Source organism: Callorhinchus milii, unplaced genomic scaffold (genome assembly GCF_018977255.1).
Source record: "Callorhinchus milii isolate IMCB2004 unplaced genomic scaffold, IMCB_Cmil_1.0 Scaffold2, whole genome shotgun sequence".
NCBI lineage: Eukaryota > Metazoa > Chordata > Chondrichthyes > Chimaeriformes > Callorhinchidae > Callorhinchus > Callorhinchus milii.
In genome coordinates this window covers 27,914,194-27,939,066 of record NW_024704743.1, presented here as the reverse complement: position 1 = coordinate 27,939,066, position 24,873 = coordinate 27,914,194, and the positions used below count along the sequence as shown (strand labels likewise).

Sequence of the window (24,873 nt, the reverse complement as noted above, 5' to 3'; positions counted from 1 at the left end):
TGTCCTGTTAACCAGCAAAATGTAGGGATTATTCAGAACTCAATTGAAAGTCCCAAAGTCTGTATTAAAACTTCAGAATGCCCACCAGGGGGCATCACTGGAGCTTCTGCTTTTTGGAACATCCCACTGTATGGGAACTGAGCTGGCCTAGTCTGTGCTAGATTGCCAAAAAAGACTATTCTGACTGGTTCAGAGAGACTCAACAGTTGTGAGAATGTAGAACAGACTGCCTTAAAAGTCTGTGGATACTCAGTCAATTAAAGAGTATAGGATACAGATCAGTTAACTCAGTACAGATTCAGGATCGAATCTGTTTATTTGGGGCGAGCTTGGATCAGTCACACACAGGTGATGCCTTCAGCATCTAAGCCACCGGATGACCAGATGAATTTATTTTCTTCCCTTTGTTTTGATCATTGACAAGTAAATGAAGGGTCCCTTCAGGCACACAATTTTTGGTCCAAGACTCTTGAAAGAACGGAGCCATTATTTGTAAACAAAACACCATGAGCTTTTCTTTATTGTATTTTATTGTGAGACTTTTTTCTTTGTTGTCCAATTATTTATGGTTTTAGGTGTTTGGCTTTAAAGGTTTATGACAATCACAGGTTGGAGCGAGCCAAGAACCATAAAGAGCAGCATCACTGCTTTGCTGGTTCTCACTCACTTAAGCAACCAGCGAACCATTAAATAGAGCCTGAGGCTGAACACAAGCTCCAGCATGGATAGTCCCTGAAAACTATTGTACTATTGGCAAATTTCTCATATTGACTAGCTGGTGAAAACACTGTGAAGCAACACAACAATAAAACCACACAGTCTGTATGCTTGTGAACATTGTCAATGAGATAGTTCTTTTTATTTAAAAAGTAAAAGGGAAAGTAAAACAATGTTTGAAACATTTTTCAACAAATATCTGAAGTGCTTGGGGTGTTTTATTTTCAAATATTGGCTCTGGGAGTGTTTGGGACCAAAATTGTGTGCCTAAAGGGACCCTTCATGAAGGTTCATTCAGTGATCAAAACAAAGGAAAGAAAATGAATTAATATGGTCATCCAATGACTGGTACGAATCATCCTTGTACCTGCATTCTGTAAGCATCTTTCTCGCTAGAAATAAGAGGGTAAAAATTCCACCTGGGCCTAGATTTACCCTTAATACTATATCAAATGCAAGGATTATTATTATTTACTTCTCTTTGCATTTTAAAGCTTCCAGAATTCTGCAAATTCAAGATTATACAGCTTTAATTTTGAGGCCATTTTTCTTTAAGATCATTTGAGGACAACAGAAAGTCCACTTCAAAGTTAAGACTGAGTTCAGCAATTTGCCAAGTTCTAAAATGCTACATAAATGGAGTAAATCTGGCACCAGGTGAAAATTCTCCGCCAAGCTTTATTGAGTTCACCAATAAAAAGTTCCTTCCATTAACTTGTGAAATTAATGCTGTCATGAAATGCTGATAAGTGTTTGGTGTAGATTTTTCTCCTAATTTTTAATTCAACAAAGCTTTTCAAAGTATCACGCATGTTGATACTTTGGAGCAATGGACATTTATTTTAGTAGTGGTGGAAAATCTTACTTCAGGCAAGATTTCCTCACTTATTTCTAGCGGGAAAGATGCATACAAAATTCAGGTACAATGATGATTCATGTCAGTCATTGGATGACCATATTAATTCATTTTCTTTCCTGACCACAAATGGAGTTATTCGTTTCAAAATTCCAATGTTGTATAAAATTAAAACAAATGTGAAATGAAGTATAATATCTGGAAGACACACATTTCAGATAACCGTCCTCCGGATGAGATGTTAAACCAAGACTCCGTCTGCTGAATTCCCTGAGAAATACACAATCATTACAGAAAATACTGTCTCATATTATCTTGACTATGCAGAGCTCTTAAAGAGTACAGAAATAAAATCCGCTTTGATGGGAAGGAACTTTCATGGATGACGAAGTCTTCTGCCTTGCACAGATAACTACCTGCTGCAGTTCTCCACCAACACTTGGCATGGCTAATGAACCTACTGCAGATGTGCACCACTAACCACACTTCATCATTCTGCACTATCAGTGGGTTCGAAATCCACAGGCATTTCACTTGCTTGGCAGATTCTGTGGTCAACTTGGCCACAGCATTAACTCCTACTAGTTTGAAAGTTTTGTGCTTATTTTGTCCATTGCCTACAAATTTTGAAGACATTCCATTGACTGCGCTAAGTTGATTTTCTGGAATTTAGAAATAGAAAACATGGTGATGTTGAAGATGTTACAATGCATCATATGTGACTTTCAGATGAATAATCAATGTCTTTTGCTCTATTTAAGTCACAAAATTCAGATACTTTTCTGACATCTCTAGTTGTTGCTCTTTCCTGGAAGTTGTTCATAGTGTACGAGAATATAATTAGGTTCAGTTTTATTGAGATTAAGCTCATTGAAACATCCTCCCAACACGAGAGGCAGTATACAAATGTATTTTTTTTAATTGTATTGAGATTATTTTAGTTTTTGGAGTGTTGGCAAGTGCAATACACTCAGGCTAAAATAATCCTAGAAATTACAGCAAGAAAGATCTTTTATCAGGAATGGATGCATTACTGAACAGTAACTACCATTAATTCACTGAAATCTGTCCCCCAAAAAACAGCTCAAAATAAGAATAATACATTTTAACCAGTCTGTTATACTTTCTTATCCCACAGGGTGTGAGGACGAAAATTGGGAAGTGTGATGAAACAACAGTCACTGGTGAAAATGAGTGCATTGTTCAAACATGCGGGTCAGTCCAGCCACTCCTTTCATTGAGTGACCCTCCTGACATGTACACAATGATTGGGCCCGAAGCCAGCAGAAGCCATCGTTGGAGTTGCCAGCATTCAAGTGTCAGATTGGCAGAGCTGAACCTTCCTACACTCCACCCCCACTGCTCCTCCATTCTCCCCGATCTTCAGGAAAGCAATACGACATTCTGGCTGGAAATAGCATTATCTAAAACAGCCGGAAAATGTTCTGTTCACTTATTAAATCATTATTATTAAATTATTAAATTTGGATTTGCTTCCTGTTGCTGACTGAAATTTATGTTCAAAATACAGTCCAGGTACCAGCAGGCAAAGAGACAATGAGTCCAGTGTGTCTTAAGGCAGAGGTGTTAAGTGAAGTTTCCAAATAGTTCACATCAGGGTCACTTTAGAAGAAAGATATCTGGTTCCGTTTTAGCAAAAAAAAATCAACACAAAATATCTGTTTTATTGAAACCCGATTGTGAGAAGTCAACCAGTTGATTAAAGAGTAGGAAAGAGTTACGTACTGCAAGAATGCGTTAAAAATTCCCTTCATTGTTATTTACTGTTTTTGTTTCGTTGAGAATTTTATGTTCATCAAGAATGACTGAAGCCTGTAATAGAAATGGAATCTTTTTCCATTTTTGGCATCGCGTTCAGCATTGAACAATCCAAACTGTAGCACTTTCATACCTTAACCAAACTCTATGTTTTGGGAGTCAGACAAGTGTCTGTCAAATGCCGAAACCCATCGCAATGCTTAAGAGTATCCAAACCAAGTTGAGGTTTCCATGCATCCCACCTACACATGGAAATCCCAGAGATAGATTGTTGGAATGGAATTCATACTCTTTCCCTGGAGGGATCCATCCTGCTTACCTAATTCCGGAAAGTATTAGGCACAAGTTGGCAAGAACCAAGATATCTGCCAAGTGTAAGTTTGAGCCCTCACTAGTGGATAGTTGATACCAGGAACTCCCTGCGAGCTTTCCACCTCAGCATGAAATCGCTTGTCCTCCCACCTCAACCTTCAAGGCCCTGTCCTTGAGTGGTTTAGGTCGTACCTCTCCCACCGTCTTCATTTTGTTTCCACAAACGGCTTTTCCTCCAGCCCAAGCACTGTCTCGTGTGGTGTCCCTCAGGTCTCTGTCCTCGGTCCCCTCCTCTTCACCCTCTATATGCTCCCCCTTGGTGACATCATCTGCAGACATGGGGTTAACTTCCACATGTATGTGGATGACACCCAACTCTACCTTTCCTCCTCTACCCTCAACACCACGACCACCGATGTCCTGACAGACTGCCTGTCCGACATCGAGTCCTGGACAAGAGACAACTTTCTTCAGCTCAACGTGCGCAAAACTGAGGCACTCCTGATTGGCTCGCGTCAGCGCCTCCGCACCTCAGGCGCTGACAGCATCAGCATCCAAGGCTGCACTCTCCACTTCTCAAAGCCAGTCAGGAACCTCGGTGTTCTGTTCGACCCTGAGCTGTCCTTTCTCCCTCATATCCGCGCCACAACTGGCACCGCCTTCCATCACCTCCGGAATATCGCCAGACTACGGCACTACCTCACCCCTCACGCTGCTGAAACTCTGGTCCACGCCTTTATCACCTCAAGGCTGGACTATGGGAACTCTCTCCTCGCCGGCCTTCCCGGCACCTCCCTCCACAAGCTGCAGGTCATTCAGAACTCTGCAGCTCGTGTACTGTCCCGCACCAGGCTTCGCAACCACATCACTCCCACCCTCGCTCGCCTCCACTGGCTCCCCATCCCCCAGAGGATCGAATTCAAGATCCTCATCCTCATCTACAAGGCCATTCACGGCCTTGCTCCCTCCCACCTCTCCGACCTACTATCCCCCTACCTACCTGCCCGTACCCTCCATTCCTCTGGCTCCAGTCTGCTCCACATCCCCTGCCCCAACCGCCCTACCATTGGTGGCCGGGCCTTCAGCCTCTCAGCCCCTAGGCTCTGGAACTCCATTCCCAGTGCCTTCGCCGCCTCCTCCCTTTCCTCCTTCAAGGCCGGTCTCAAGATCTTTCTCTTTGACCGTGCCTTCAGCTCCCCTCTCGACTCTCTACCCACTCCTCGCTCCCTCCCTTCCCTCCCCTCACCCTAACCATTTCCCCCCTGCTCGGGTCCTGACCCAACTGTCCAGCGCCTTGGGACGTCCTCCCAACGTGAAAGGAGCTCTATAGATGAAATCTTGTTGTTGTTGTTGAGAGCATTGCCTATCACCATCCTGTCCGTAGCTCGGGCACACGTCCCTTCCCATTGGGCGATGGTTCCACTGAATGGAAGTGCAGAGTTTAAACAGCAGCTGCTTACTTCTCTTCAGACCAATCAAAGTGGATTCCAGGCATTGGATGTACAAACTTGTGTTCATGGTCTTAAACACCAGGTAACACCTTCCAGCAGCTGTCACGCCAAGCCTCAGAGATTCCTCATCAGCTATCTGCCTTCAGTATGGTGAGAGGACCTCTACAGGACAGTTTGTGATGTGCCAGCCACCTTGATTTTCTTGAGGTCCAAGTCGAATGCCACGTGCCAGGCTTACTCTGCACCAGTTGCATAATCCAGGTCCTCATGTGTGGGGCCTTGGCAAATAAACGTGTCCGCTGTGAAACCGCCATGCTCCACTGTACTTAGCAAACAACTGAGCTCAGGAAAGTGATGCTGAGGTCATATTTTACCATCTTAAATTTAGAATTGGTCCCAGATTTAGGAATGTTTCATATTTATTCTCGTCTCAATTAATTTCTGCGAAAGCAGATTAAGGAAACGCTCCTATATATTCTACATTAAAATAAATGGTGCAGTTCTGCTTCGTAGAACTATGGTGCACAGAATGTTTGAGTTCTTACCTAGAAATTAATTCCAAGAGCATACAGAGATGGCATGAGGCGCAGGAGCCTGCCCAAGCCAAACAGTTACCAGTTACTGGCACAGCAACACCTATAAAGGCTGTTTCACCAGTAATAGAAACAAAGTGCACAGAGAGGCATGAGAATCACTCTCATATTATGACAAAAATAGCTCTCTTATCCACTGGCAACAGGCAATTATATTTGGCGGACAGGGGAGAGCAACTGAACGTGAAGATCAGTAGTCAAATAGTAGAAAATTAAAAATATTTTAAAAGTATAGGGAAATGTAACTGGGGTTAGGTTAGACAACAGATAGCTCTTAGCACAATAGGCTGAATGGCTTTCTTTTGTCCTGAAACATTCTCGGATACTGTGCTTACAACTGTTCCACTGGACACTTTTGTTTGGTCAGCCAGGTGTGTGACGCATGCAAGTACCCATCACCGTGCTTAAGAGTATGCAAACCAGACTGAAAGCCCCACATATGTATGCCCCCTACTCATGGATGCCTTAAAACTGGTCGCGGCTAGACAACATACAGTGAGAATGATCCTCAGACCACTGTGACAATGCAGACATACCAGTATGTTGGTGACGTACTACATAGTGTACTTGAGGGAACTTGTATTCACACGCTGAAAAGTGGTGTAATGTGCAGATTAGCAATATGTGATACAAATTACCATTAACTGTTCCTTCTCAATATGTAATTGAGCATTTGCTGCACACCTCACTTTGATTTAACATTGCAGCGTACCAGAGTATATATTACTCTGGTTCAGGAGTTGTGACATCTTTTGAGGTATTTATTATGAGTATTTTGGTAAAATATTCATGTGGTGCCTTATCAAGTGGTCAAGATGTTTCAAAGCACTTCACAGAATTTTTACTGTAAGTGATTCTGTGTTTATAGGTGAATGTGCCAGCCAAATTGTACAGAGCAATGACTCACAAATAGCCATAAAATAAATGGCTAATTCTATCTGGGGATTGTTGGCAAGGACACCAGGAGAAAGTCCCTTCTCTTTTTCAGCAATGCTGCACTCCCCCATGCATTGTACTGGAATACCAGCCTAGGCTGTATGTTCAAAGTCACGACATGGGTTTAAACCCACAACCTTCTGACTCAGACGAGAGAATGTTACCACCTGAGCCATCTTACAATTGATCTGATCCTGGCTAAAGCTTCACTGACAGCTTAAGAGCTCACAGCTAGATAAAATAGCTGGTGACAAGAGGAACTATCATTCCTCATGAGTCTGTAACAACATTGCTCAAGTCAATCATTTTTTAATACATACACACAGATTTGCAAAGAGTATGCCTCAGCATACTGGCTGCTTATACTCTCAAGTCATTGGTGTGTATATGTGGTGGGGGGAGGGTGGAGAGAGAAAAGGAGTTGATCTTTAGTTCACATTTAAAAGTATCAGCCTCATCTCAAGGTCACATTTCACAGAGAAGAGGCAAAGATCTCCCCTGGGCCGTCATGAGTGCAGGCTCAGCAACATCCAAAGTGATGAGACAGCAACAATATGACGATGCGTATTACTGTGGTCTGTGTTCAGAACTGTGCTCTGTGCCAATGAGCACTAAGACTTCAGCTCCAAAATATGTTATTTAGTGTTTCGTTTTACAGGTCTGTAGCGGGTTTGAAAGGCAGCTGAATCGTGGTGACTAATTTAAAACACACATCCACTGGAACAAACAGCGTCAACCTTGGAGTGACTAATTATTTCGCCAGTGGTTTTCTTGTGCTACTACATTTGTTCTCTGCTATCATCACTGCTTACTACGTCCTGGGCCACAAGGGAGAAGGATGTCTCTACATGGTCAGATGCTTTTGAAACCTTGGGTTCACTACCGGCTAAAACTGTAAGGCAACCCAAGCATGAGAGATGTTCAGTTCCAAGCAATGCCAGCCCTAGTTAACAAATCTCAAAGTCAGCTTTATAATCTCTATAATGGCTGTTTCTATGGAGCAATCACATAGCAAAAAAATGAAGTTATCCCAGCTCCAGGAATACTGTTCCTCCCCCCTCCTCACTAACTAACTATTTGAATTGGAATAAGATGAAATTGACAAGTGGATGAAAAATGGATATACTTCTTGGTTTCAGATTACAAATTTTTCTCAAAAGACAACAATTGATTTCTGCCTACAAAGATAGTCACAAAACATGACAGCAATTCCCTGTGAAGCACTTTGGTGTTTTGGTGTTATACTCACTGTACCACATGCAAAGATTATTATTTGATTCTTTAAATAGATAGTGTGGACAATAATATCAGCAGGGTTTGAACCATTGCTATGTGCGCACACACACACATTTACACACACATGTGCTTACACACACACAAGATTGATTGAGAACATAATTATTTTATTGCCACGAGGAATTCAATCTTAAAAAAGATTACACAAGTTCCTGCCATGAGATGAAATATCTACTGATCCAACAAGCTTGGGTTTTCTTAGCCTGACCCGTAAACAGTGTCACTACAGGTGCACACATACCAGGCAAAAGAGATCAGAATGGTTTTCTGAAATGCTAAAACCACTTATCCGCCTTTTGAGGTAATGATCCTCAAAAGCTAAGTTGTCTTTTATATTTAGTAAAACAGCCATCATAAAATCTATTCTCAAAAAACCTTCCCTGGACCCATCCCTGCTCTCAAACTACAGCCCCATCTCCAACCTCACTTTCCTTTCCAAAGTCCTGGAATGAGTCATTGCTTCACAGCTTCACTCTTTCCTCTCCCGCCACTCCCTCTACGAACCCCTCCAATTTGCTACACACCACACAGAAACAGAAACAGCCCTGGTCAAAGTGACAAATGACATTCTGTCCTTCTCTGACCAGGGCTCTTTCTGTCTCCTCGTCCTCTCTGATGACTTTGACACCGTTGACCACTCTATCCTCCTCCACTGCCTCTCCTTTCACCTTCATGGTTCTGTCCTTGACTGGTTCAGATCCTACCTTTCACACTTCATTTCCACAAATGGCTTCTCCTCCAGCCCCCGAACTGTCTTGTGCTGAGTTCCTCAGGGCTCTGTCCTTGGTGTTCTTCTCTTCAATATCTACATGCTCCCTCTTGGTGAAATCATCCGCAGACATAGGGTCGACTTCCACATGTATGTGGATGACACCCAACTCTATCTCTCTGCCTCCACCCTTGACTCCAGGGCCACTGCTGTCCTGACAGAATGTCTGTTAGACATCGAGTCGTGGATAAGATCAAACTTTCTATAGTAGAATGTCAACAAGACCAAGGCTCTCCTGACTGGTTCCCATTAGCACCTCCACACCTCAGGCACTGGCAGCATTTTTCAGTTTTGAAGCAAGCACAGAAATTTACATTTTATCATCCTTGCATTTATATAGCACCCCTCATGCAGGATAGTCTCTCAAAGTGTTTGCCTACATTATTAGCAGGAGTAACTGTTTGAGAATCCACTTTGTGAATACCACATTTTCAGTTCCATTTAACAATCTATACTGATATCCTACAAAATTTCTATAAAATGCATAGACCCTCTTAAGAGAATATCCTATTTGCTCCATGTCTGAATGTGAATGGATTATCGGGGTCAAAGCTACAGCAATGTCAAGGAAGTAAAGAACAAGGATGATTTGTGCCACTCTTAACACTCCCTGACCTTTGACTCTCCACTCCCCACCCAAGGTCGCTTTGAATTCTTGTTATACCATTGCAAAGAAACAAAATAATAAATTGTTGGTTATGAATTGCCAGTCATCTTGTTACCTGCAAAAGGACTAGCAGTCAGTCTAAAGTCCTAAACTGACAATTTATTCACCACAGTTATTAATATGGTCCTGTAACTGGCACGTTACATGTCAACAATTTTGAAGTGGATCGGTAGAAATGAAAGGCAGTATCTGTGAATAAACTAGAGTTGGTATGTAGTCCGCAAGATTTCTGTTGTCGTCAGTTATGCTGGTAACATCATCCCTGGGAAAGAAAGCAACAGCTGGTTTTCGAAGTGGTCGGTATTTTTAGAAAGTATCACCTACTCAAAATAGTTCAGACTGTGTTGCACACCCACTATTGCAAAGTTCCAACTGACCCAGAGGAATTTCAGCCCTGTGTAAATACAAATCAGTTCATCATTCGCCCCAGTCACATGGCTGAATGTCTTAACAGTGTCACATAAACAGTTTGTCACGGAAGGTCTCAGAGGAAGAATCAATTGAGATGTTTAAAAGGAAGATGGATAAATACTTGTAAAGCCCAGTATTACGAGTTTTAAGGGATAGTGAGAAAAGGCTGACAAATGAGATGAAAAGATCTGCCATGATCAAATAAATTGGTGAAATAGATTCAAGAGGCTGAATGGCCTCCTCCTGTTTCTATGCTCTGGTCTAAATATTTCTCATTCATTTACAAATATGTTATCTATAACTATGTAAGTCATGTCAGAATATCGCTGCACAACTTGTGTGTGGCATCAAAAGTGACAGAAGAACTCCAGCTCCTCTTCTTGTTTAACTAGTGTTGATTGTTTGCCAAACCCTTTTTCATGCAAATAGTGGCCCTTTAAACATTCAAAATTTTGGCACACTAAGAATCTTAAAATATTATAGCATATGAAGCATGCACTAGGGTTTTTTCCTCCAACAAATCTGATTCCACTCTCCTGCTTGTGTGATGCTGAAACCTTTCACGTTTCCCTTCTTCAAACATCTAATCAATTCCCTTATAAATTTATTTATGAGCTCTATTTGCAAATCACAAATTCACTGCAATTTTGATTCAATGCATGTGGACAGATATAGCAGAGGTAAATTAGGGCAGACAGTTCATGTCTAGTCAAGATCACTGCTGGAACCACAAGCTCTTAATAACCTCACTGCTGAGTAAAGCACTGCAGCCAACATTACTCATAGTGACAAACTTTCAAATGTGGATTTTTTTCAAGTTTGTTTTTAATTTGGGGCCAATTGAACACTGGTGGAACACAAGACTCAAACAAACAAGCCACACATTGGTGCTCTGTGGTGCTATAAGCCACTTCTATCTAACACCCGTTATATTTCCATGAATCATTCCTGTCCTCCAGATCAAATCCAGACACATCCAAGAGCTGTATGGTTACAGCGTTGTGAGCGTTTCCATATTCCAGCCAACGTGAAGTCAACAATACACATATTTTGAGCTATTACAACGGATAATAGGGCCCAAATGCATAGATTCTCACAAAACTTGAGTTGTACCTGTGCCAGAGAACACTGCAATGCTGCAGTGACCTCTGATAAAATGTGACTGAATTTGCCTGTGTTTAGATACTTACCTTGATCTTTAACCTGATGCCCATACAGTCACCTTTGTCACCTCACTCCATTCAGTGACACTGTACACAGTGAGATACCCTCTTTACTTCACGCTATCTAGTAGTACTGTACATGGTGAGATATCTTCCTCCCTCACTCTATCCACTGACACTATATACTGCTACATTGTCAATGCCACCCACAGCTCAGATAGTAAGATGTGACGATGGTAAAATGACAGGTAGGGCAAACAAGACACATTAACCTGCTGACCCACCTGGCAACTGACAACAACAACAATAAATTGCATTTACATAGCGCCTTTCACATTGGGAGAACGTCCCAAGGTGCTGGACAGTCAAGGGTTTAAATAAGACCCCTGCCAACAGCTGAGGATATCAAAAATACCCTGAAAAAAAGGCCTGAGGTTAGCTGCAAAAAGAAACATCGGCACTGAACCACATGAAGCTGTCAAAATTAACTCTTTAAATTTGGAATCATCAGCTGAAACCTGCTAAGTTTCCGAAACAACAACAACAACAACTTGCATTTACATGGCCCCCTTCACACAGGATAGCATTTTGGAGCTCGGAAACAAATAGTGGAGTCTTTTTAAAAGCTGGACAATGTCACACTTTGAGGGTAGGAACAGTGGCTGTCTAAAGATAATATCATATGTAGATAATGAGCTCATAGAATCATAGAATATTACAGCACAGAAAGACGCCATTCGACCCATCGTGCCTGTGCTGATTCTTTGGAAAAGATACCCAATCCCCCGCTCTTTCCCCATATCCTTGCAACATTTTCCTCTTGAAGTACCTATCCAATTCCCTTTTGAAAGGTGTTGTTGAATCTGTTTCCACCATCCTTTCAGGCAGTGCATTACAGACTGTAACAACTCTCTGTTTAAAAAAAAATCTCCTCTTCTCCCCTCTGGTTCTTTTGCTAATTACCTTGAATCAACGTCCCCTGGTTACCGACCCACCTGCCAGTGGAAATATTTTCTCCCCATTTACTCTATCAAAACCACTCATAATGTTGAACACCTCTATTAAACCTTAACCTTCTCTGCTCCAAGGAAAACAATCCCAGCTTCTCTAGCCTCTCCACATAACTAAAGTCCCTCATACCTGGTACCATTCTAGTAAGTCTCCTCTACATCCTCTCCAAGGCTTTGATATCCTTCCTAAATGTTGATGCCCAGAATTGGATCCAAATACTCTAGCTGAGGCCTAACCAGTAAATTATAAAGGTTTAGCATACAACAAGTGTGAGATACAACAAGAATAATATATTTTCCACATTAGTGCTGAACAGGATGCTGACAGAGCTCTGAAAATCCTTCGGAGAAAGTTTACATGGGATGTAGCCCCTTTCAAAGAGAATTATCAAATATTTTGTAGCTCTGGAGTCTCACACGTCTAATTAACTGGGTGTTACATCAAAAAGGGAACAGGGACTTTTGCTAAAAAAAATTGGTAAAGAAATAAAAATTTGACGTGTTTGTAATACGAATCATTGTTGGATGTTCGTGACAGTACAGTGCTGGTGTGGGGTGGGAGGGAAGAGAGTTGTGTTTGTCAATACAGTGCTGTGGGGTGGAGAGAGAGAAGGGAGCTATTCGTCTTTAACAGTCCAGTGCTCGGCTGGTCCCTCTGACAGCACAATGTTGTTGAGAGAAGGAGGTGCCTGACATCACAGTTCTGATGGAGGAGGGTTAGTGTTTCCTCTGGCTGGTTGCATAAGGCGTGTCCTAATAAGGACGTTAATGCCATGGAACCATTGCTCAACCTAAGACAGCACTGTCAGCGAAGGAAGGAGAATTAGAGAAAAGGAAACAGACACGACAATAGAGATGTACCGTACTAGGAAGATCTGAGCCAGGATAGGCTTAGTCAGAGAAATCCATTCCTGTGTACTAGGCTGAACATAGCTGTAGTAGAAATTGGGGATGAACAGTGTGACCTATGATATGATATGATAATTGTCACGTGTTGCATTTTTTACCCAAAATATTTCTCAAGGTTCACCTTTCAACACACTGAACGAAAATCACAGCTGCAAGGCAGGAATGAAGATCTTGAAACATTCTTAGGAGCAAACCATTGTGATAATTCGGTGTGCGTGGGTATATGTGTATGTGTGTGTGTGTGTGTGTGCGCAGAGGGGTTCAGTTCTTAGGAATAGATCCAAGTATGTGATTTTTCACAACACATTCCACAACGCATTCTCGTGATAACCAATCTGTTACAAAGCATCACACTTTTCACCCCATTGTCTCTGGCGTAAGCAATGAGGCTTATCATGGTTAGTCATGGCTAAAAGTAGCAGGAATCCTGTATCCTTGGCATAATAACAGTTGGCTACACAACCATCTGTATACGCTACTCTTTAACAAGCAAGGCATCTCATTAGGACAGGAACACATTCAACAAGGAGAAGTGCACAGAGGACCCACAAGGGTGTATATACCTTGCAAAGTGCAATTCTTTAATTGTGCCTGAAACAAAGGGCCATTGCAAAGAAGCCAAAACAAACTGAAGATGGGATGTGAGGTACAGTAATAGTGCCAAATGTAGAGCTCACTGGAACAACAACTCTGCCGCCTTTGACATCGTGGCCCACTCAATCCTCCTCCACCACCACTCCTCCCACCTCAACCTTCAAGATTCTGTCCTTGACTGGTTCAGGTCCTACCTTTCACACTGCCTCCACTTCGTCGCGGCAAATGGCTTCTCCTCCAGCCCCTGCACTAACTCGTGCGGTGTTCCTCAAGGCTCTGTCCTCGGTCCCCTCCTCTTCACACTCTACATGCTCCCCCTTGGTGACATCATCTGCAGACATGGGGTAAATTTCCACACGTATGCGGATGACAACCAACTCTACCTCTCTGCCTCTACCCTGAACTCCACGACTAATGGCATCCTGACCGACTGCCTGTCTGACATCAAGTCCTGGACGAGGGACAACTTTCTCCAATTCAATATCTGCAAGACCGAGACCCTCCTGATTGGCTCGCGCCAGCGCCTCCGCGCCTCAGGCGCTGGCAGCATCAGCCTCCATGGCTGCACACTCAACCTCACTAAGCCAGTCAGGAACCTGGGTATCTTGGTTGACCCTGAACTGTTCTTTCTCCCCCACATCTGCGCCATGATCGGCACTGCCTATCACCACCTCGACAATATTGCCAGACTCCGCCACTGCCTCACCCCTCAGGCTTCCAAAACCCTCACCCGTGCATTTGTCACCTCAAGGCTTGATTACGGGAACTCCCTCTTCATCGGCCTTCCCAACTCTTCCCTTCACAAGCTGTAAATCATCCAAAACTCTGCAACTCATGTACTCATGTGTGATGCTCATGTACGCACCAGGCTCCGTGACCCCATTACTCCCACCCTCGCCCGACTCCATTGACTCCCCATCCCCCAGAGGATCGAGTTCAAGATCCTCATCCTCACCTTTAAGGCCATATATGGCCTTGCCCCCTCCTACCTCTCTGACCTGCTGGCTCCCTACCAACCTGCCCACTCCTCCGTTCATCATGCTCCGGCCTGCTCCATGTCTCCCGTCTGACCCGCCCTACCATCAGTGACCGGGCTGTCAGCCTCTCTGCCCCCATGCTTTGGAACTCCCTCCCACGGTCCCTTGGCCTCGCTTCCTCCCTTACCTCCTTCAAGGCCGGTCTCAAGACACTTCTCTTCAACCGTGCCTTTGGTCTCCCTCCCACCTCTCTGTCTTCCCTCACCCCTACACCACCCTTTCCCCATGCTCGGGCCCCGACACCTAACTGTTCAACGCTTTGGGACATCCTCCCGACTTGAAAGGCACTCTAAATATGTAATTTTGTTGTTGTCGTTGATGAGATTTTCTAGCATTTCCCCACTCACAGTCTGCTACTACCAGCTACCGAGGGTCTCCTGATTGGCTCCCGTCAGCGCCTCCTCACCTCAGGCGCTGACAGAATCACTATCCATATTGCACACTCCACCTTGCTAAGCTAGTCTGGAACCCCGAGGTCTTGTCCCTGAACTATACTTTCTACCCCACATCTGCGCCATGATGTGCTCTGGCTTCCCCCACCTCTGCAATGTCGCCCTCCTATCCCCCTACCATCCTGTTCGCTCCCTCCACTCAGTGGGCTCCAGCCTGCTTCACGTTCCCCGCCTTGCTCGCCCCACTATCAATGGGCGGGCCTTCCGCCACTCTGCACCCACCCTCTGGAACTCCATCCCGCAGTCCCTCTGTCTCGTCCCCTCCCTCACCACATGGTTTTCAAGATTTAATACCTTTCTCTTTACAAACGTGGTACCCTCATTTGGCTAACTGGATAAATGGAGCTTCAACAGAGTTGAAAACATGTTTAATTGTCTTTACACAGATGTCTCTTTAAATCCAGTTCAGTCCAGGAAAACCCCCCAGAGCTTGCTCCTTCTCCCACCATGCTCCCCGAGGAAATTTTAGATACAATATTCATTTCACCAATCTCTGAGGGCTATGGGCCTCCCTGGTATTCAAATCCAAAGCACCTTCCAGGCCAAATGTTGTGCTCAACTAACTGAGCTATTGGGAAATTACTGCTACATGTGGCACTGGATACTCTAGTTAATGCTCATGCTTCATGAAAAGAAGACTGAAATCTATTAACCATAAAGTTCTGTCCTGAAAAATTATCAGCTGAATATTGTTCAACTCTCAGCTTTCTTTCCTCTCTTACATCTGGTCCCTGACCAACACCACTTTTAATAATAATAATTGTTGCATTTGGTATAGTGTCTTAAGACATCATTGAGACACTTAAAAGTGCTTCACAGAATACACTGTAAAATGGATTGACTGTATTTTATGATGGGTTCTTAATGGATTTGATCCCTCTTCTGTATTGACTTAATTGTTGAAGGAAATGGAGAATTGTCAGTTATCTTTTTAAATATAGACTATAAAATAACCTGCCTTCCCTGCACCACTCAACTTGACAATAACACAAACACACACAATTGTAAAACTGCCCAGTTATTTTTCTTTGCTGCTACTGTTGATCGTTTAGTGAGAGGGTAACAAGTTTGGGTCACATCGTTTGAAAGAAAGCAAAAGGTATATAACGAAGTATGTGAGATGTGCAATCTGAGTGAAGGAAGAGTAAAACTAAACCTGATGGGCACAGAGCTGCAAAACATCAAAGTGGAACAGGCCTGAGCACCTCCTCCGAAATCTATGCATTTCTGTAGGGGGAAAAAAAACTATTGAAGCCCACTTCCCCAAGGGAGAGGAAGGAAATAAATAAATCAAGAGAGCCAATGCAATACTGTGCTTGGGCATCTCCTAGTGACTGGTTTTACCCTAGTGGATAATCCCACCTCTTCAATGGTGTGTGATGAGGAACGACCCTGGAAATATTTAACTTAGTAAAATGTAACATGTTAAAAAAAATACATATTTGCACAAATCAAAGTGAACGATGGCTAAATCTTCTGCATCTTCTGCACATCCCTAGTACCCTCCACTTCAGCTTTGAAGGATGTGCTTTGAGCACTCTGCCCTGAATTTCTGGAACTCTCTGCCTCAGTCCCTCCCTCCATTTTACACACTCTTTGCCCAATGTCAAATCACACCTGAAAACTTTCTCCTTTGACCAGGCGGTCATTCAATTATCCTCTCTTTCCAGCTTGGTGTCAAACCACATCGCTGTTAAGTGCTGTGAGATGCTACCTAGTAAAATGCAAGTTGTTGTTGTGTTGTAAATCCTATGCTACAGAAATCTACTTCTCCACCAATCTGCATGCAACCTTCTTGATCTGAATTGTACAAGAAAAGTTTCTGAGGATCATTGCATATGATATTTAATGAGTGACGTGATGTCTTAATCCAAAACACAATGTTGTGTGAGTTATGAAGTTTACAGTTCTTCTTTAGGCTGTCAATGCATTTACTGACCTTTCAGTCCATATTTCATACACACAACAAACATGTCATTGAATTTTTAAATATTTAACACTTTTGTATTGTTTTCTTTGCAGCATTTTCTGTGCCTACTCAGTTTTGCTGATGTATCTGATAATACCCACCGATGCATAGTGCGCCTGAAACTGATTACAATCTTGGCCTCCAGCAGCAATGAGCCTCGCTGTGTATTCAAAAGTCGAATCCAACTCACCCAGAGCGACTTTCAAGCTATAATGAGATATTTGGTATCAAGTGAGCAGCACATTGAAATTTATATTTAATCAGTGACCGAACAGAACTGTTTTTAGTCATTCCATGTGTTTCCTTCAGGGGGACCATGTCTAAAATGTATCGTCTTTTTTGGCACCTCTTTGGCTTCACTGTCATGCAGTTGTCAAAACCTCGGATGTTGCCAGATCACATCTTCCACGGTGAAAGTCATGCGCTGTTATTATGCCAAAAGACAGCGAGAGAAGTATTAACCTCTGTAACAGACAGGTTTAGACTTTGTGTCTTAATGTTAGAACTGTACTGCAGAGATGAGCATCTCCTAGCATCCTCTCAAATTCAAAGGAAAACCGTGGGGAATTTGTCTGTTTCTCCACACCAATTTTCTCCCTGCTCTCATCTAGTCTCTCCAGAAATATTTCCCAGCATCTTCCTTCTCTGGGGGTACAGTTCCATATGTGCAGTAGCCTCCCAACACCTCATCCAAAGAGCCATTATTCATGGGTGAGTCGAAACACAAAATAAAACTTGGGAAAGGCACCGCAGTACAATTTCAAATGTAAACTTAACTTTCAGTGTCAGTTGGTAGCACATAAGGTTATGGGTTCAAACCCCATGTTGGGACTTTGAGCTTATCATCTCGGTTCACTCCACTCCATGCTGGAGCAACCCTGCATTGTCAGAGCTGCTGTCTTTTTGGATGAGATATTAAACTGAGGTTCTATCTGCCTTTTCAAATGAATGTAAAGATCTCTTGGCAATATTCACAAAGATAGGGAGTTGCGCCTAGTATAATCATAGAATCATAGAATTATACAGCACAAAAGGAGACTATTCGGCCCATCGTGTCTATGAAAAGAGCTATCCAATTCCATCCCACTCCCCCACTCTCTCCCCGTAGCCCTGCAAACTTGTCCTCCCCAAAAGGATGACAAACATAATGGTCAACGTTCCCCCAGATTAAAAAACGCACATTACTATAATAATAATAATCCTTGCATTTGATATAGCGCTTTTCACGTCGGGAGGACGTCCCAAAACGCTTTACAGAATATACTGTAAAGTGAATTGACTGTATATTTGTGGGCGAAACGCGGCAGCCAATTGCGCACAGCAATGTCCCACAAACAGTCATGGATTGAAAATGACCAATTTATTATTGTTTTTTTTTTTTTTTGGTTTTGGAGGGATTATTATTAGGCGTGTGGAGTAAGGAAACTTGCCCAAGGTTTCGCCCTGCCTGGAAGATACGCTTGTGGGGTATTGCTGTTTTGTCTGGGCTCTTGAGTGTGGTAAAAATAGGATATACACTTAATGAATATCCCAAACACTAGCTCATGAATTGATAATAAATTGCTCCAATTTAGTGATATCTAAGACAGGGGCCAGAATGTTTTTCAAATCAGTCTTAGGAGCAATCTGTTATCATAAAGGTGATCAGTTCCTTGACTAGTCTTTACAATAAATGGATATAAAAGCGTGACATTTCAGAACAGATGTAATCTCATAATTTTTAAAAGCAAAATTAGGAACCCGGTTGTTATTCGAATGGTAGATCACTTTCTGGGAGGTAATAATTCCTTAAAACAAAATAAAATGAAAAAAATAATAATTTGGTTACTCCATCCATGACTGTTTGTGGGACAATTGGCTGCAATAACGAAACATTTATCTTTTTCTCTGTCTCTTCAGTCAATACTTGTCCACAAACACTGCCAAACATCGCTTTGTTGAAGCGTTCCACTCTGTTCAGGAGATCTTCAAAAAGTGAAACTTATCGCCACTGTTCAGCCCATATCAATCAGGGCCTCATTGGTCTTGTTTAGATCTTATCAACTGCTCCCTTATCAATGTTGCGGACGAATGGACAATTCATCTGTATTAAACAATACCATCAGTACGATACAGGCATATTTCTGCAACTGTGAACCTGCTCATGTTATTGCATGTTCAACTACAAGATGAGCAGCTGCCATATACAAGCTACCCTCAAATTAATGTATTACGTGTAAATTTGTGAGACAGATACTGATCAATACATCAGTACTTTTCTTGAACAAAAAAGAAAATTACAAATGTGTTTAAATGACTTTGTTCTGAGATGGATTCTTCTTCTAACAAGCATCCAGTAGAAACTAGACAGAAATGATGGGGGAGAGGTCCACATTACAAGACAGGGGGCTGTGACAAGTCGTGTTCTATACATTAAACTGTGAATTAGGTCCAGGAAACTGCACTATGAATTGCAGTAGAACATATGCTGGAAGTCAGAAGTGTACTGCACTTCAGTATATGAATCTACATACAATAAGAACTTAATAATAAAAATAATAATAATCCTTGCATTTGATGTAGCGCTTTTCACGTCGGGAGGACGTCCCAAAGCGCTTCACAGAACACACTGTTAAGTGAATTGAGTGTATATTTGTGGGCGAACGCGGCAGCCAATAACTTGCATTTATACAGCGCCCTTCACACAGAGTAGCATTTCAGAACCCTTAAATAAATTATACCACACTATAAATAGACTCATGTTATGCTGAAGCATGCTATAACAGATTCCATCTGTACTGTGAATCAGAAGCACAATCCAGTCAGGATCAGGAACTGCTCCTATGTCCTTACATCAGACTTGTACTATGAATTCAGTACAACATAATCACAATAAAGGGGTTCACTACAATGCTCATGATAAAATACAAAAATGGTACAGACATTCACATCTTCAGATAACAGAAAGCATATAGAAAGCAAATCGTTCTGCTTTGTCAGAAAAAAACTTATCAATAGTCTGAGATTCACTTGCGGTCAGCAGCTTTAATTAAAAAGTAAGGGAGCAGGAGAAGATAAAAATAATAGTCCTTACATTGTACGCAGTGACTGTACCATTTCAAAACACATCACAGGGAATTTCTGAGAAGTGTGATGACAGTGTATTTTTAAGCAGCCGATTTCCACGCAGCAATATCCCTCAAAGAGCCATGAAATGAATAACTCATTTAATCTGAGAGATTGGTGGCCTATTTCATTTTTCTACCTTTATTTATTATGCATGAAGCAAACACAACAAGAAGTTTGAAGAGAAGTGCTTTATAAGGAAAGTACTTGTTGATGTCTTTATTAATTTCTCCAATTCATAATTTTCTTTTTATTTTCCTTCTCATGGTCAGATCGCACTGATCATCATTTGTCAGTTGAGGGTGGGACAATTGCTGCTTCCAAGGCAATGCCAATTACAATTTTGAATGGAATACTAGAACATGGCTAAGAATGGATCAGTTGACGTCCCTTTAACATTGGGACTTTGAAATCAAATTATCTAGACTCAAACTCTAGTGCAGTGCTGGAGGAATGCTGCATCGCTGGATGTGTCATCCTTCAGTGAGATGTTAAACCATTGTCCCGTCTGTTCAAATAGAAGTTTAAGGGAGGGAGTAAGGAATGGATGAATATTTGTGTAGAGTATAAACACCAGCATGGATTGGTTGGGCTGAGTGGCCTGTTTCTGTGCTATATATTCTTTGTAGACCGTTTCTTTTTTGGTGGATTTTAAAGAGAAGGGAATTTCTCCTGGTGTCCAGGCCAACAATCCCCCAAATAAAATTGGCTATCCTCTTTGTGGCTGTTTGTAGGATATTGTTGTGCACAAATTGGCTGCCACTTTCGCCTAAAATATATGCATATACTACACTTTACAGTAAATCCCATGAAGCACTTTGATACATCCTCCCAAGGTGAAAGGTGCAATATCAAATGCAAGGATTATTATTATTTAATTGTTATCTCAATTGAAGAGCTGGATTCATTCAGAATGGGAACTGCTGAAGAGAAATTGTTCCCTGCTGTTGAAGACACAGTTCTATTGTGCAGAAAGCTTCACTCTTGCTGTTTTTTAAAGAAACGCTAAAATCATTAATAGTTCTTGAAGTGCACTCTCAGATTTCAGGAAATTAAAACAACACACTTGGGGTTGTTTTCTACGTTGCTGTTAATTGATAAAGCAATTCATACAACTTGCTGGAGTTTATTAACTAGTCCATCTGTGCTGTTGTCATATTCATGCAATATGCTGCCGAAGGGTAAACTCCTCCTGAATACAATGCATTGGATATCGGTCAAAGATATTGATGTGACTCCTCTCAAACTGGCGCTCTCTGCAAAATTACTGCATTACTGACTGACGGAAACCCAGACAGTCTGTGTTCTTAAGTAAAATGCAAAACTGAAAACATGTCAAGTGATCGCATCGTGATTAACATGAAGAAAAACACAGATGTTAAAGACTTCAAAGAACATCAAAGATTAACCTTTTAAACAGCCTTGAAAATTACTAAGCTGTCCATCAAACTACCTTTTATGCAACTGAGGAAGCTAATGTCACCCTTTGGGAGCACTAAATCCACTGTATTGCTACTTTGTTGCTAATATCTTCAGCCCAACCTTTTCCAATACGCAGTAAGACTCACATAAGTCATATTAGTTGGTACCATAACGTTTAATGTGACTTATGCAAAGCATGCGTTATAGCAAACTTGCATAAGTGATATCATATATGACTTATGTAAAGTTATGCATAAGTCAGATTTTATATGACAAACACTTAACAAATGCACAAGTACTCTACTGACTGGTGACATAAAGGTAAGGTTTCTGTATCATGCACATGGTAGCCCATTCTTTCCATATACAGTATAGCACAGCACTGTACATCACGTGCAGAAAACATGTACTGTACAATGAATGGTACAACCAAACAAGTTTCAAAAGAGAGCTGTTTTAATAGAATATAAACTTGATTTGCATTTAGTTGTGCTATCTACATTGCCTGATGCCATCGGGTGCTGAATAGCCAACGACCCATGCTGAACAATGCCTTATTAGATCATTCATAAGGCAACAATTTCCCCTGCTTTTGTTCATTCACGATATTTCAGTTTCCATTTTATTCAAACATACAAAAAGTTACCTTCCCTAATATTTTGGGTGATCTGGAACTGGGGATCTATGTCCCATTAAAAAATTAAGTGTTAGCCTGGCTGTTGTAGCATTCTTGCCTCTGGATCAAACCCCAAGTTAGTACTTTCATTTCATGGAAAAGGTTGATGCTGCAGTACTGGGGGCTGCCTGCATTGTTATAGGCGCTGACTTTCAGATGTTTTATTAAACTCAGGTCCTGTCTGCTGGTTCAGGTTGATGTTAAAGATCACATGGCACTATTCAAAAAGAGGTTGTTTTTCCCAGTGTTCTGGCTAACAATACTCCAGAACAATTGATCATTCACCTTCTGGTCGTTTGTGGGACATTGCTGTGCGCAAATTGGCTGTTGCATTCGCTTACAAGTACACCGTCCTACCCTTGATAGTGTTTACTGTAAAATGCTTTGGGATGTTTTGATACAATCAGTGCGATATCAAATGCAAGGATTTATTATTATAAGGAACAAAATCAGAACAAAATGTTTTTTGTTAGATTTTTAAAAACAAATCCTGATATATAACTTAAAACATTACTGTTAACCTCTCTCCCCTCCATATGCACACACATCTTGAATGACCCTTATGCTTTGGTGTGCAAAAGGAATTAATTCTCCAGAATATCTGTGTAGTAGTTGTTTTTCGATGTCTTGGTTTGTTCTGGGAGGATCAAATGCTTGTCGGTTCAGCAAAATCTGGACTAAATGATGAGGAACTTACAGCAGTGCTGATGAAATGGACCAGAGAGGAAAGCAACAAAGAGGATATAAGCAATGTAATACTGATACTTCCTTTGCTGGCCAAGATTAATGGGTCAATCACAGTTGATTTACCATATGCCTTTATACTGCACAGTGCTATGCACAACTCTTGAAACCTTTAGCCAACTTATAAGGTTTTAATTGTCAAACTTCTGCTGCACATTTTCACAACAGTTTGACAAATTATAGCGGTAGTGTCTCCACAGATCACATTAAAACCAGGTTGGCAATACATTACATTAAACAGAATTTTTCTTAGTCGTCTTCTCCCATTCCTACTTCCAAAAATTACTATTGCTATGTTTTTCGTATCTCGCCTTTCACAGTTAGAAATGTGCTAAACAGTCTCCTGCCAAATAAATGGGAAAGCATATCTCTGGTTGAAAGCATTGTAAAACAATTGCACCTTTTTGAATGTAGAGGTTTAATATATGGTAATTCAAGCCAGCAATCATTTGCTGATAACTGGAACAGATTTGATGGGCTGAATGATCTCCTCCTGTTTTTCGTACTCCAATGTTGCAGCATCACTCCCACCGATTTTATTTCTGGTTACTTCCGTTCCCATAGGTTTAGGGGACACACAGCTCCAATGGCAAGAAGAGTTGCTATGAATGAAACTTGTCACAAAAATCACTGCATTTTTCATCTTTCGAAATCTCTTCATTTTTCAAGGTCATCGCCCTCCTCCACCCCTCTTGCCCTCCACCCCTCTCTAATCCCAACTCGCAGCTCGGGTGTAAACCCCTCATTATCCAGCGTCTTGAGATGTCCTCCTGACATGAAAGGCTCTTTCTGAACATAATTTGTCATTGTTGTAACATATGAAGAGTCCATTATCACGTTATTATTAATAATAATTTTAATCTTTATATTTGCTATAGCACCTTCCTTATCAGGAGGACATCTTAAAATGCTTCACAGGATATCCTTTAAAGTGTAGTGACTGTGTGTTTTGTGGGTGAACGATGCAGCGGATTTGCACATAGTAATGTCTCACAAACAGTTCAACAGTGAAGCATAAACTGTACCATGAACTTGACAAAGGTCAAGTTCCAGTCATCTAAAAATGCAGCGACCTCTATGATTGACTCTTAACAATTAACTATGTCTGTTAAATACAATCCCCTCAATAATTTTTCAATTCAAACTCTCTTTCCCAATTCAGCTAAACCTTCAATACAATCACATTCCTCCTCTGAGAAAAGAATCTTGTCAGAGCTCCAAACTAACCAACAACAAGGATGCTCTTTTAGGCTATCTTTGGGACTCATAGAAAAGGGATATTTTACTGCATAAGATGGTATGTTTTTTTCTCAGGATAGAAACAAACAATGCGTAGTATATCGGTGAGTGACATAATGAGGGATTACTATGATTTACAATTGAGGGTTAAAGAGACAGTGGTACAGGGAATGGAATTTCTCCAGTTCAAAGTTGATAATACCTGGAATAGAATTTCCCCCATTACAACAGCATCAGGATTTTCTTGTTAAAAAATAATTTCAAGTAATGCCAGTTCAAAAATCGATTCATTTTAAATTGTAATATTTGTCCGTCTGTCCCCCCCGCCCCAAAGAAAATGCCTGCCAGAATGTTTTTTAATTTGAAATGATGATGGCGTCTGCAAAATAACTTTGAAGCACAGATAAGTATGATGGATAACACCAGAGCAGAATAGCCTTATGGTTGCAGCTTACTTTGGCTCAGAGGCATCCATCCTCTGTCACCTGACCAAAGGCTTGGCATTCTTATATCCACTTGTTGGAAAAATCCTCCAGAACCCTGACCTGAAGTTATTTTTTTCAAAGTCATTCAGCAAAGCCAGACTACAGGTTACATAACGTGAGCTATATCATATTGCACCACCCCAGCAGTAAAGTATAACGAAGTTTGACTTTTGCATTCTGCCGCTCTACACAGATCCCCTATTAATCCATCGCAGATTACAGTAGCATTTGTGGGCCAAATCTGCAGGCCAAGGTCAAAATTTTCCAGCTTATTCAACTCT

The 24,873-nt window shown here is 41.7% G+C and overlaps 1 protein-coding gene across 1 annotated transcript in view; it reads right to left on the bottom strand.

Moving 5' to 3' along the window:
• LOC103176312 (FH1/FH2 domain-containing protein 3) overlaps positions 1-24,873 on the bottom strand; it is a 353,167-nt gene that overhangs the window by 193,114 nt on the left and 135,180 nt on the right.